The sequence below is a fragment of the Chrysochloris asiatica genome, unplaced genomic scaffold (assembly GCF_000296735.1).
Source record: "Chrysochloris asiatica unplaced genomic scaffold, ChrAsi1.0 scaffold00094, whole genome shotgun sequence".
In the NCBI taxonomy this organism is placed as follows: domain Eukaryota; kingdom Metazoa; phylum Chordata; class Mammalia; order Afrosoricida; family Chrysochloridae; genus Chrysochloris; species Chrysochloris asiatica.
The window spans coordinates 2,550,682-2,561,892 of NW_006408612.1; the positions used below are offsets into that span (position 1 = coordinate 2,550,682).

Genomic DNA, 11,211 nt, shown 5'->3' on the forward strand with positions numbered 1-11,211 from the left:
AAAGAAAACAAGCAGGGGGAAAGCAGGAAAGGAATAACAAGAAAAAATAATTAAGTAATGAAAAAGTAAAATAAAATAAAAATAAGAGAAGAGAAAAAAGAAAGAAAGAAATACAATAAGCAAAACCAGGGAGAGGAAAAAAGAAAAGAGAAAGAGGATAGTAAAGGGAAAGAAAAACTACCAAAAAAGGTAAAAAAAAGAGAAAGAAGAAGGGAATGGGAAAAAGAGAAGAAAAACATAAGAAAAGAAAGAAAAGGAAAAGCAGAGAAAGAAAGGATAAAAAACAAGAGAAGGGAAAGAAAAGAAAAGCAAAGAAAGAAAAGAGCAAAGTGGGGCAGGGGCAGGACCCCAAGAGGAGGCAACTGTGGAGGGTAGGGTACCTCATATGGGTTGATGCCCTCTGCCTGTCAAAGAGGGGTGAGGAGGTAAGACTCCTGGTCTTAGATGGAGTTCCTGTGGTCTAGATATTGTCTGGGATTTGATCTGGAAGTAGTTTGTGCTGACTCAGAAGATGGCTGAGGTCAGGAAGCTTCGTTCTTTCAGTCCCAGAGGACAACTGGGGGCAGGGTGACTGGCTATGGAAGGAGCTCCTGGTCTCCCAGGTGTGACTGGGACCTGACACTTCACGTTTTGCTGGTCTGATGAAGCAGAGTTCAGGCTCCTCTAGATGAGAGAAAGGTGCACTCAGTATGGCTCTGACCTCAGGTGGAGCAGGGGCTGTGTAGGGCAGGGGGATGTCACTGGCCAACAGGTGGGTGAGGGTGGGTACCGGCCACCAGAAGGGTGTGAGGAACAATGCCAGCTACCAGAGTGCATTTGTGTTGTCAGGCCACTGTCTTGATGGAATGCTGCTTGCAAAAACTCAAAACGGCTGTTGCATTGGGCCAGCTGAGAGTTCACCTGGGTGTCTCCTCTCTCGTCACTTATGTTTAGCTTCCTCTCCAAGTGGGTATTCAGTCCACTTTTCTACCCTTTCCTCTGAATCTTAGGGTTCCAGGATTATCATTCGTATCTGTTGTGTTTGCTCTCACATGTGTTTGGTATAGAGGGTCTGTGTAGTGTGTCTGCCTAGTCTGCCATCTTGCCAGAAGTCCCCACCACTCCCTTTTTTATAGGCTGATCTTTAGGCCCACATGTGTATTTTGAGAGACAGAATGAAATTCCCAATAAGCTCTTTTATAAAAGGGAAGAATGGCTCTTGTAATCATTTTCGACATCAATATGACATTCAGATGAATGTGTCAGTGGTTTGGTAATAATTGCTTTCCTTTGTTTCCATTTTTAATAATTATTAAATGACCTTTAAGAGACAAAATCAAATCGTATTCTCCTGCACAGTATTGCTTTTCCCTTTCTCTTTAATTTCCCTGGCCTTGTGAAAGAAAGATTCATTCTAGGTCCCATCATTATATTCTGTAAGAGCCCTGATCCCCTGAACAAATCTTAATCCTAAAAGGACTTCTTACTTCAGCCTTGTGACACATTAAGACTATGTGTCGAGACTGAAGATTATCCACTATCTTCTCTCTGTATGCATTCCTGCCACCCTGTGCCCCCACTTCTTTTGATAGCAATGGCTTGGTTTCGAAGTCTTTGGTTCCAATAACTATAAAGGACCATTTTGATTCAAGGACGGGTATTGGCCACCACCACTTGATGTTGATAAACTTCCAAAGCATTTACAAGGTGAGGGTCAGTCTCCATTTAAATGAAATTACAAATGCTTTGGCAGCCATCTTTAACCAAAGATGAAAACATTTTGGTACTTTCTTTGTTATTATCTGTTGTGGGCTACAGCTTGCAGCAGATGCAAATAGTCCGCTAAAGTGGTGAACTCAATGGCAGGTAAGTGCTGGTAACTGCAAATTCTTGATCGCTCTACGAGGCTGCAGCCTTCTTTTCAGTCTCCAGGTATAGCAGGCTGGAATGGACTGGGCCAGGGAGCTTGTAAGCACAGATAGTGGCCAGGTCTGCTGTGGGAAGCTGTGGGCAAAGGGAAAAGCAGAGTAAGAAATGTACAAGCCAGGAAGACCTCAGTTGAGGTTGCTGAAGTTGTCTAAGAGGAGTACTGCTCCTGCTTTCAGCGAGACGTTGGTATCACAGGATGCTACTAACACCATCCACAGGGTCCACTTGCCCAGCATGGCTGCTCTGGTCAGTTCACAACACCAGCTGATTGAGTGAACTCTCAGATAGCTAGATCTCCTTCTGCTATTAATCCTGAAATCTATTATCAATGCATCTTGACTGCATATTTAGTCAGTCTCAAAATGCAGAAATTGGTAAAAAATTTTCAATTTCTTCATCTTTGTCATTAGGGATCGGTGTGTAAATTGGAATAATAGTTGTATTAACTGGTTTTCCTCAGAGACATATGGATACTATTCTATCACTGACAATGTTATAGATCTTAAAGAGTTATATGTGATAATGACTGCCACTTCCTTTATGTAGTAGAACATACGATTGATTCAAAAGAGTCAATACCAATCCATTTCAGCTCAAGCATTCCATTTTATTTTTAATAATTTCCAGTTTTCCTGAATTCATACTACAAATAGGAATCTGTTGGCATCCAGATGGCAGATATCGCTGGACCAGTTGGCTAAAGCTCTGGTGGCCAGAACATTAGGTTGAGAGAATCAGTAGACCTGGTTCTTGTTTTTGTTTCTAGTTTTGACCCCAAGATCACACATCATTTTGATGGAATTCTTTCTTTCTTTTTTTTTTTAATTATTTCTTTTTTAGCATTAGTTTCCTCATGCATAGACTGGGATTATCACAATCTCTTGAGCTTGTTACTTCACCATCTTTTAAGGCAGATGAAATGGTAATAAAGGTGTTAAGATGAAAGTATTACATGTTGTTTCATTTTTATAACCCAAATGCTTCCTCAAATATTCAAATAATGTGAGATAAAATTTCAAATCTGATTCTTCTGGAGATTTTGTAAAGATTTTATGAAATAGCATGCACAATAGCACCTACTATGCTGCCTGGTAGGCGTGCAGTTGGTGCTTGTTGCAATATTTTAATGGTGACTCGTGCAGCAAGAACTCTCAAAAGTAGTTCTATGTGGTTAGGTGTGTGGTGCTTATCCTACAGCACCACATCGGGACTCTCATAGACGGGTAGTTTATGACATTCTAAAGTGTGTGCCTGCCCAGCTGATGACCTTTAGGTCATGACCTTGTCTCTAACTTCTCTTCCGGCCTTGTTATGGTAAGTACAGAAGAGGTGAAGGCACTGGCATTTTGCCTCTAGGAAGAATTCTGATTAAGGATAAACATATTCTAAGATGCCATGAAGCTGAAGTCACATGAATGCTAAGTGATTTCTTGGCATCAGAAATCAATCTCTTTCATGTCAGTCCTAAAAAAATAAACACTTTTTACCTTCTTCAGAACTGGGAATAGCCAGGGAGGCTTAGCTGTTACAGCAAAAGCTTTTAAAATAATTACTTCTAGAACACGATAATATTAATGATTAGCTTTGTGTGAAAATGGAAGAGATAAGTAGTTAAATACTGGGAATAATAAACCTCGGAAGTGTCATTGTGTAATACGTTTGCCCTTTAAAAGTATCGTTTTTCAATGATTTTGCTCATAGTGAAATGTTCAGAAAGAAAAATCCCTCACTAAAGAATCCCTTTTTAGATGATGAAGGTAAACTTCTTAAAATGATCTTTGATTTTCATACATTAGAGTCAAATCCCTTCAAAACAACAGTTCTTTTCTTCTTTTTTTACATTTTTAAGTACTGACACTCTCCTTTATGGACTGCCTTTGGATAGAGCGATCCTTGGTTGTGCTGTGGTTAAAGTGCTTGACTGCTAACCAAAAGGTCAGTCGCTTAAACTCAGCAGCTTCTCTGCATGAGAAAGATGGTGGCAGCAGACTCGGAAACCCTGAGGGCAGCTCTCCTCTGTCCTCTAGAGCTGCTTGGATTCAGGAGTGACTTGTATGTACCAGTCACTATGCATACACAATCTTATCAACTGCAAACAACCCTGTGGAGTTAGTACACTTGATTTTTGTTGTTGTTAGGTGCTGCCAAGTCGGTAGCGACTCTGTATAGGATTTCCAAGGTTGTAAATCTTTGCAGTAGCAGAAAGTCTCATCTTTCTCCTGCCGAGTGGCTGATGGGTTTAAGAGACCAACCTTGTAGTTCACAGTCCAGTGTTTATCCTCCCAGAGCCACCCTGCTCCCTCACTCCATTTTAGATATGAAGAAACTGAGGTTTCGAAAATTTAACTAATTAATGAAGTAAATGCAACCAGTATGTGGCAAGCTGGCATTGAAAGCCAGGTCTGCCTGACTCCAGAACCAGTTTCCACAGCTCCATGAGCAAGAGAAGGCTGTCATAACTTGACTAATTACTGCAGGGCTCTGAATGTACCGCAGGCCAAGTAGCCCTGAAACTTCAAAAGTATGTGTTGTAATAAGTGTGCATGTGTACACGTGTGCAAGTACATGTGTGTATATAAAACAGAGATAAATGAGGTGGGGGAAATGGAATCTGGTAGACTTTATAAAATATGACCCTATTTGAAAAGTGGATTCTGGCAGTGACTGACCTCTGCCTGGCACAGATCAGCCCGCAGAGGGTGGAGGCAGCTGGCCGCCCCAGCTGGCCTCAGGGAGGCCCCTGAGAAGAGCAAACCTCTGTCAGTTGGGAATGTCCGTTTTGTAACTAAATTAAGGGCAAAGGGAGCTGTATGGAAAATACTGCTTAATGGCTCAGAATTTAAACTTCACACCACTGCTTCCTGCCTTGGATTGAAGTGGAAACTAGTTTAATAAAAATCAGAATTTTGTTTCTTCTTAAGAAACATTATTAGAGTAAAAATTCAAAGACATGGATAATTCTAGTTCATTTTTTATATTTTAAAAATACTTTTTCATATTTGCATTGTTGTTGTTAAGTGTCATTGAGTCAGTTTCAACTCATAGTTTCCAAGGAGCAGCTGGTGAACTTGAACTGCTGACCTCGTGGTTCAAACTGTCCTTGCAGTCCAGTGTGTTAGCCAGAAGAGCCACACCAGGACTCCATTTGTTATTAGGTCTCTGGTTTCCTGTTCCTTTCTGGAGAGGTTCCTCAGACATATATACATATATGTTCTTTTTTAAAAAATCTGGTCTTTATGTCATTTACATTTTTGAAGTGTCTAAGTGTGTTGTTTCAAAGAATGTTTCTCAATTTGGATCTAACTGAACATTTTCTCATGATTAAGTCCCTGAACCTCTGTTGATAAGAGTTAAGCTGCTATTTTAAATATTATATTTACATGAATAATTAAAAAGCAAAGATATAGTCTGTCTGACCCAAGCCTGGTATTTTCAACAGCCTCATATGCATGAGAAAGTTGGACAATGAATAAGGGAGACCATAGAACAAATGATGCATTTGATTATGGTGTTGAAAAAGAATATCAAAAGTACCATGGACTGCCAGAAAAACAAGCAAATTTATGTTGGAAGAAGTACACCCGGAATGCTCCTTAGAAGCCAGGATGGCAAGACTTGGTCTCTCATATTCCGGTTATGTTATTGGAGGAGAATACTGAAAGTGCCATGGGCTGCCAAAAGAACCAATAGATCCGTTTTGGAAGAAGTGCAGCCAGAGTGCTCCTTGGAGGCCAAGATGGCCAAACTTCATCTCTCATACTTTGGACATATTGTCAAAAGGGACCAGTTGCTGGAGAAGGGCATCATGTTTGGTAAGGTGGAGGGTCAGAGAAAAAGAGGAAGACCCCCAATGAGATGGATTAGCCAAGTGGCAGCATGGATGGACTCAAGTGTGGCAACAGCAGTGAGGTTGGCCAGGATTGGGCAGTGTTTTGTTCTGCTGTGCATAAGGTCGTTCTGGGTAGGTACCGACTGGATGGCACCTAACAACAACAACAACAATCTGGAGGGATGAGTCCCTGTAGAAGGACATCATGCTTGGTAGAGTGGAGGGTCAACGAAGGAGAGGAAGACCCCCAATGAGATGGATTGATACAGTAGCAGCAGCAATGACTCACACATAACAATTGTGAAGAGAGTTCAGGAGTGGGCAGTGTTTCATTCTGTTGTGCACAAGGTCTCTGTGAGTCAGAACCAACTAGACAGCACCTAACAACAATAACAACAATATTCATATATAATATAAATGCATGATATGTAATTAAAGTAATGTAAGTACATTATTAGAAATTTTAAATAGTTTTAAAAGGCAAATTAACCAACGAATGATCTCTGCCCCACAGTAGCACTACTGACAGAGTTTTGTGTTCCCATTCAGGAAACCATTTGTGCATACCTACCTCCATGTTTATGTGCCCTTTTTATTTACATACAAGAGCTCTACGGCAGAAGGCACAGACCTGTGGCTCAAGAAAGGAAAATTCCCAGGTGAAATAGATCTGACCGATGTTCCCTGGTTTAGAGAAAACCTTTATGCTTTTCAGCTCCTTTGTGAGCAGCATGGGTAGGCTTGCATTGAGACGCAGCATTTTGATTATTAACACAGACCAAGGTCAGTGGAGGCAGTAGGTGTCTGGCATTGGCTTAGCTACTCAAAGATTTCCTTTATAGGACTGACTGGGCGCAAAAACAAAGGTGATTGATTAACTTCAGGGCAGCTTTTACAAGGTACAAAATTTCAGGCTGAAGTTGGGAATAATGGCTTCTGCTAAAGACAATAGTTTGCTTGCTGAAAGTGAAGAGGACTTGAAACATTTACTTATGAAGATCAAAGAGCACAGCCTTCGATATGGATTACATCTCGATGTCAAGAAAACAAAAATCCTCACCACTGGACCAATAAACAACATTCATATCAATGGAGAAAAGATTGAAGTTGTCAAGGACTTCATTCTTCTTGGATCAACTATCAACACTCACAGAAGCAGCAGTCAAGAGATCAGATGACATATTGCATTGGGCAAATCTGCTGCACAGGAACTTTTTAAAGTATTGAAGAGCAGAGATGTCAGCTTGAGGACTAAGGAGCGCCTGACCCAGGCCATGGTGTTTTCAATAACCTCATATGGATGCGAAAGCTGGACAGTGAATAAGGAAGATCATTGAAGAATTGATGCCTTTGAGTTGTGGTGTTGGAGGAGAATACTGAAAATGCCAAAAGAACCAATATATCTGTTTTGGAAGAAGTGAAGCCAGAGTGCTCCTTGGAGGCCAAGATGGCTAAGCTTCATCTCTCATACTTTGGACATATTGTCCGGAGGAAACAGTCGCTGGAGAAGGATGTCATGCTGGGTAAGGTAGAGGGTCAGAGAAAAAGAGGAAGACCCTCAACGAGATGGATTGGCCAGGTGGCATCATTGATGGACTCAAGTGTGGCAGCGGTAGTGAGGTTGGCCCAGGATCAGACATTGTTTTGTTCTGCTGTGTATGGGGTCGCTATGAGTGGGTTCCGACTCGATGGCACCTGACAACAACAACAAAGACAATAGTTAGGACCATTTATTTTATTCTTCTGTTTTCTTTATTTCTTTGTTAGGCTCTTTTGTTTTAAATTGGGGTACAAATTCACATCACATAAAACGGACTGTTAATGACCTTTAGTGGATTTACAGTGCTGTGTAACCGACCATTAACACTATTTAGTTCCAGAGCATTTTCATCACCTCAAAAGGCAATCTGTACCAGTCAGTCCTCAATCTCCACTCCTCCCAGCTCTAGGTAAGCATTCACCTGCATTCTGTCTTTATGCAATGTTCGTACACATGGAATCATATAACATGCACCTTTTGTGGATTTGTTCACTTTGTATCATGTTTTCAAAGTACATCTATGTTGTAGCATCTGTTAGTATTTCATTCCTTTTTATGGTGGAATAATATTTTATTGTAAGGTTGGACCACACTTTCTTTCTTTATTCATCTGTTAATGGTCCATATGGCGATAAACCTTGGATTGAAAGAACCCTCCTGTCTGGGATTTTCAAAACAAAACTCAGTGATCTGCTTCAGTCAGTGGCTTAGCATGCTCAATCTATGGTTTTAAAACCATCGTATCCCTGTGGGCGAAGAGCTGAAAGGTAAGCGATGGGATGACCTCTTGATCAAAAGAGTCCTTAAGGTTTGTTAGGGAGTCCCTGGGTGGTGTAAGGGAACAGGCACTCAGCTGCAAACAGAAAGGTTGGAGGTTTGAGTCCTCCTAAAGGTGTCTTGGAAGAAACCCTGGCAATCTGCTTCTAAAAAAAACCAAAAAACAGAGCCATTGAAAACGACATGGGGTACATAGCTCTATTCTGACACTCACGGACTCACCAGTCAAATGGATGGCAACTTTTTTTTTAAAGGTTGGTGACAACAGTGGTCCCTCTTCTTATCTCACCAAACTTTCCATTGCAGCTCCTCTTGAGGAATCAGCCCTGAGGCCTCCAAGTTGCTGGACTCAGTCAGGGTCAGGTGGACTCTTTTTCATAGGGGCAGCCCACCCACCATAGGAGAGTGCTGGTCACCTAGTCCCATCAACAACACTTCCTGTCTGTTTATCACTTGAAATACTTCAGAAAATGCCCTCCTCCTTGAACAGAAAGTTTCAGATTTTCTACTATCAATAAGGTATCAGCTGCTGTTTCTGCCTACTCGATCTATAAAAGGACTGTGTGTGTGTGTGTCTAGAAATATCTACACAAGGATTGGCAAGAAACTTTAAGAATTCATTTGACGGTTAAAGATGGAAAATCCCAGGACTTAAAAGGAACAGGAAAAAGAAACAGCCTGATTTACTTTCTAGACAAATGCAGAAATCTTCACCTTCCCTATAATTAAAGTCTTTGAGGCCTTTGATAGGGGTGAAGAGAAGGGGATGTGAACTTTGGAACAGGAAGATAATGGTAAATTGCTAAAGAGACAAAATCTGATGAAAAACAACATTACTCCCCTGTTCAGGATTGAATTGTGTCTCTCCCCCAAATGTGTTGTGAATCCCAGCCTCTATTACTGGGGCTTATAGCCCCTTTTTGGAATGGGTTGTTGTTATATTAATGAGACTGGATTAGTGTTGTTGTTGTTAAGTTCCAGTTTATAGCAATGACCTGTATAGGGTTTCTGAGGAGCAGCCAGTGAGCTTGAACCACCAACCTTGTGTTCAAACCGACCATTTCCCTGCAGTGCCATACCAGGCGTCTTAAATCAAGTCTCTTTTGAGATATAAAAGAGATCAAACAAGCAAGGAAAGAAGGCACGGGGAAGGAGGTGGATGCAAAGACACACTGAGCTCACCCCGGGTCAGAAACTCAAAAGAGACAAGGACCTTCCTCAAGAGCCCAAAGAGAGACAAAGCTTTCCCCTAGAGCCATCACCCTAATTTGAGATTTTTAGGCTAAATCTTGGTGTGACTTTGTGGGAGAAGCACTGGACTGCAAGGTTGGTTTGGACCACAGAGCCGCTTTTTGGACACCTTATACAGGGTTTGCATTGAGACAGAACTGACTAGAGGGCACTTACTTAACAACAACAAAAAAGTGTGAGAGGAGCCCTGAACTGCTAACTGCAAGGTTAGCAGTGATGCAAATCCACCAGCTGCTCCTCAGAAACCCTCTACAGGGTTGCCGTGAGTTGGAACCGACTGGACGGCATACCACAGCAGCAGCAGCCGATAACTAACATATTCTCATCTCACAAGCTTCTCTTGGGCTTTTTCATACTTAGCATTTTAAAGATTTCAAGATGAAAGACAGCTTATAGTGTACTAAAATTAGAATAGCTAACAAGGAACTTGTAGCACTGTGGCTAATGTGCTGGACTGCAAGGTTGGTTTGAACCACAAGGCTGGCAGTTCACACTCACCAGCTGCTCCTCGGAAGCCCTATACAGGGTAGCTATGAGTCAGAACCGACTCAATGGCACTTAACAACAGCAACATGGTAAACATGTCCTGAAGAGAGGTTGCAGTGCCTGTCTTCCTATTCTATAAGGTAAATCCTGACCCTCCACAGAGACGGTTTCTCAGTTCCCAACCATGTGAGCGCCCCTGGTGGTGGTGGTGGTGGTGGTTGTGTGCCACTGAGTCAATTACAACTTGTTTGGGATTTCTGAGGCTGTAAAGCTTTACAGGAGCAGAAAGCCTCATCTTTCTCCCATGGAATGATTGGTAGATTCGAACTGCTGACATTGCAGTTAGCAGCCCAACTCCCCAACTCATAATCCATCACACTGCCAGGGCTTCCTCCTGAGCCAAACTAACCCACTCCTACCTTTATCTTTTCATTATTCTCTCCATCTTGCCTTTTCTCCTTTCTTCCCTTTCTCCTCTCCCCTCTCCTTCCTTCTTCTTTCTCTTCTCCTTTGTTTTTTGAGTTCCTCCAAGAATCCTAACAGAGTCCCTGGGTGACTCAAAGGGTTCAACACTTAAGAGGATGGTGGTTCAAACTCACCCAAAGGTGCATTGCAATGAAGCCTCACAATCTGTTTTTGAAAGCCCACAGCCTTGAGAGGTCTATGGAGAGCAGCTCTACTCTGCACGTACAGAGCGACCATGAGTTAGAACTGACTGGAAAGCAATTAGCAACAGAATCCTGGCGGCCTCATCACTCTCTGACTGAGGTGTACCGCCCGAAGTTGGGCTTTCTTCTTTCTTTACGGGCCATGGCTGCAAAGCCAGCTGGTGGTAAATATCCAGCCACTCATGACTGAGACATCAAGATCAATGTCAACTGTCCTTCCAAGGCCTCTCTGCCAAGATTGCCAGTGCAATGGGAAGGAATTATGTAATGGTCATGTGGCCTAACCTTTGAAGGTCTTGGTGGGTATAAACAAACAGAGCAAGCTTTGCCACAGTACGTTTTTGAGACCCACTTGGGAATTTGGGTGGGGTTAGGAGGAACCAACTGTCTGGCCTATCCCATTGGATTTTAGTCACCCAAATTATGTTTCAGGGTTTATAAAAGAGAATTAGACAAGTTCATACATGGTAGTAACTGTCAGACTGTTGAAGCTGGAGGTTTCTGAATTCTGATCTGTCTTCTCAAAGAACTTTATTTTTTCCCCTCCAAAAAGTATAAAGGTCAATGTCAAAAGATTCTAGGTACTTTTTGGAATGTAATTTTCTCATAAAAATGTGTAATAACAGTTAACAAAAAAGAGGAAGGAAGAAGGATAAAAATCTAGGCACAATTCAAATATAGTCTCTGTACTAAACTGTGCCCCATCTACTTGTAAACTATTGAGTGAGACCCTATGTATGCCAGTGAGTCTG

General features: G+C 41.9%; 1 pseudogene; it reads right to left on the reverse strand.

Moving 5' to 3' along the window:
• Positions 1-504: 504 nt before the first annotated feature.
• On the reverse strand, positions 505-1,736 carry LOC102834849 (annotated as a pseudogene).
• Between the last annotated feature and the right edge of the window lie 9,475 nt (positions 1,737-11,211).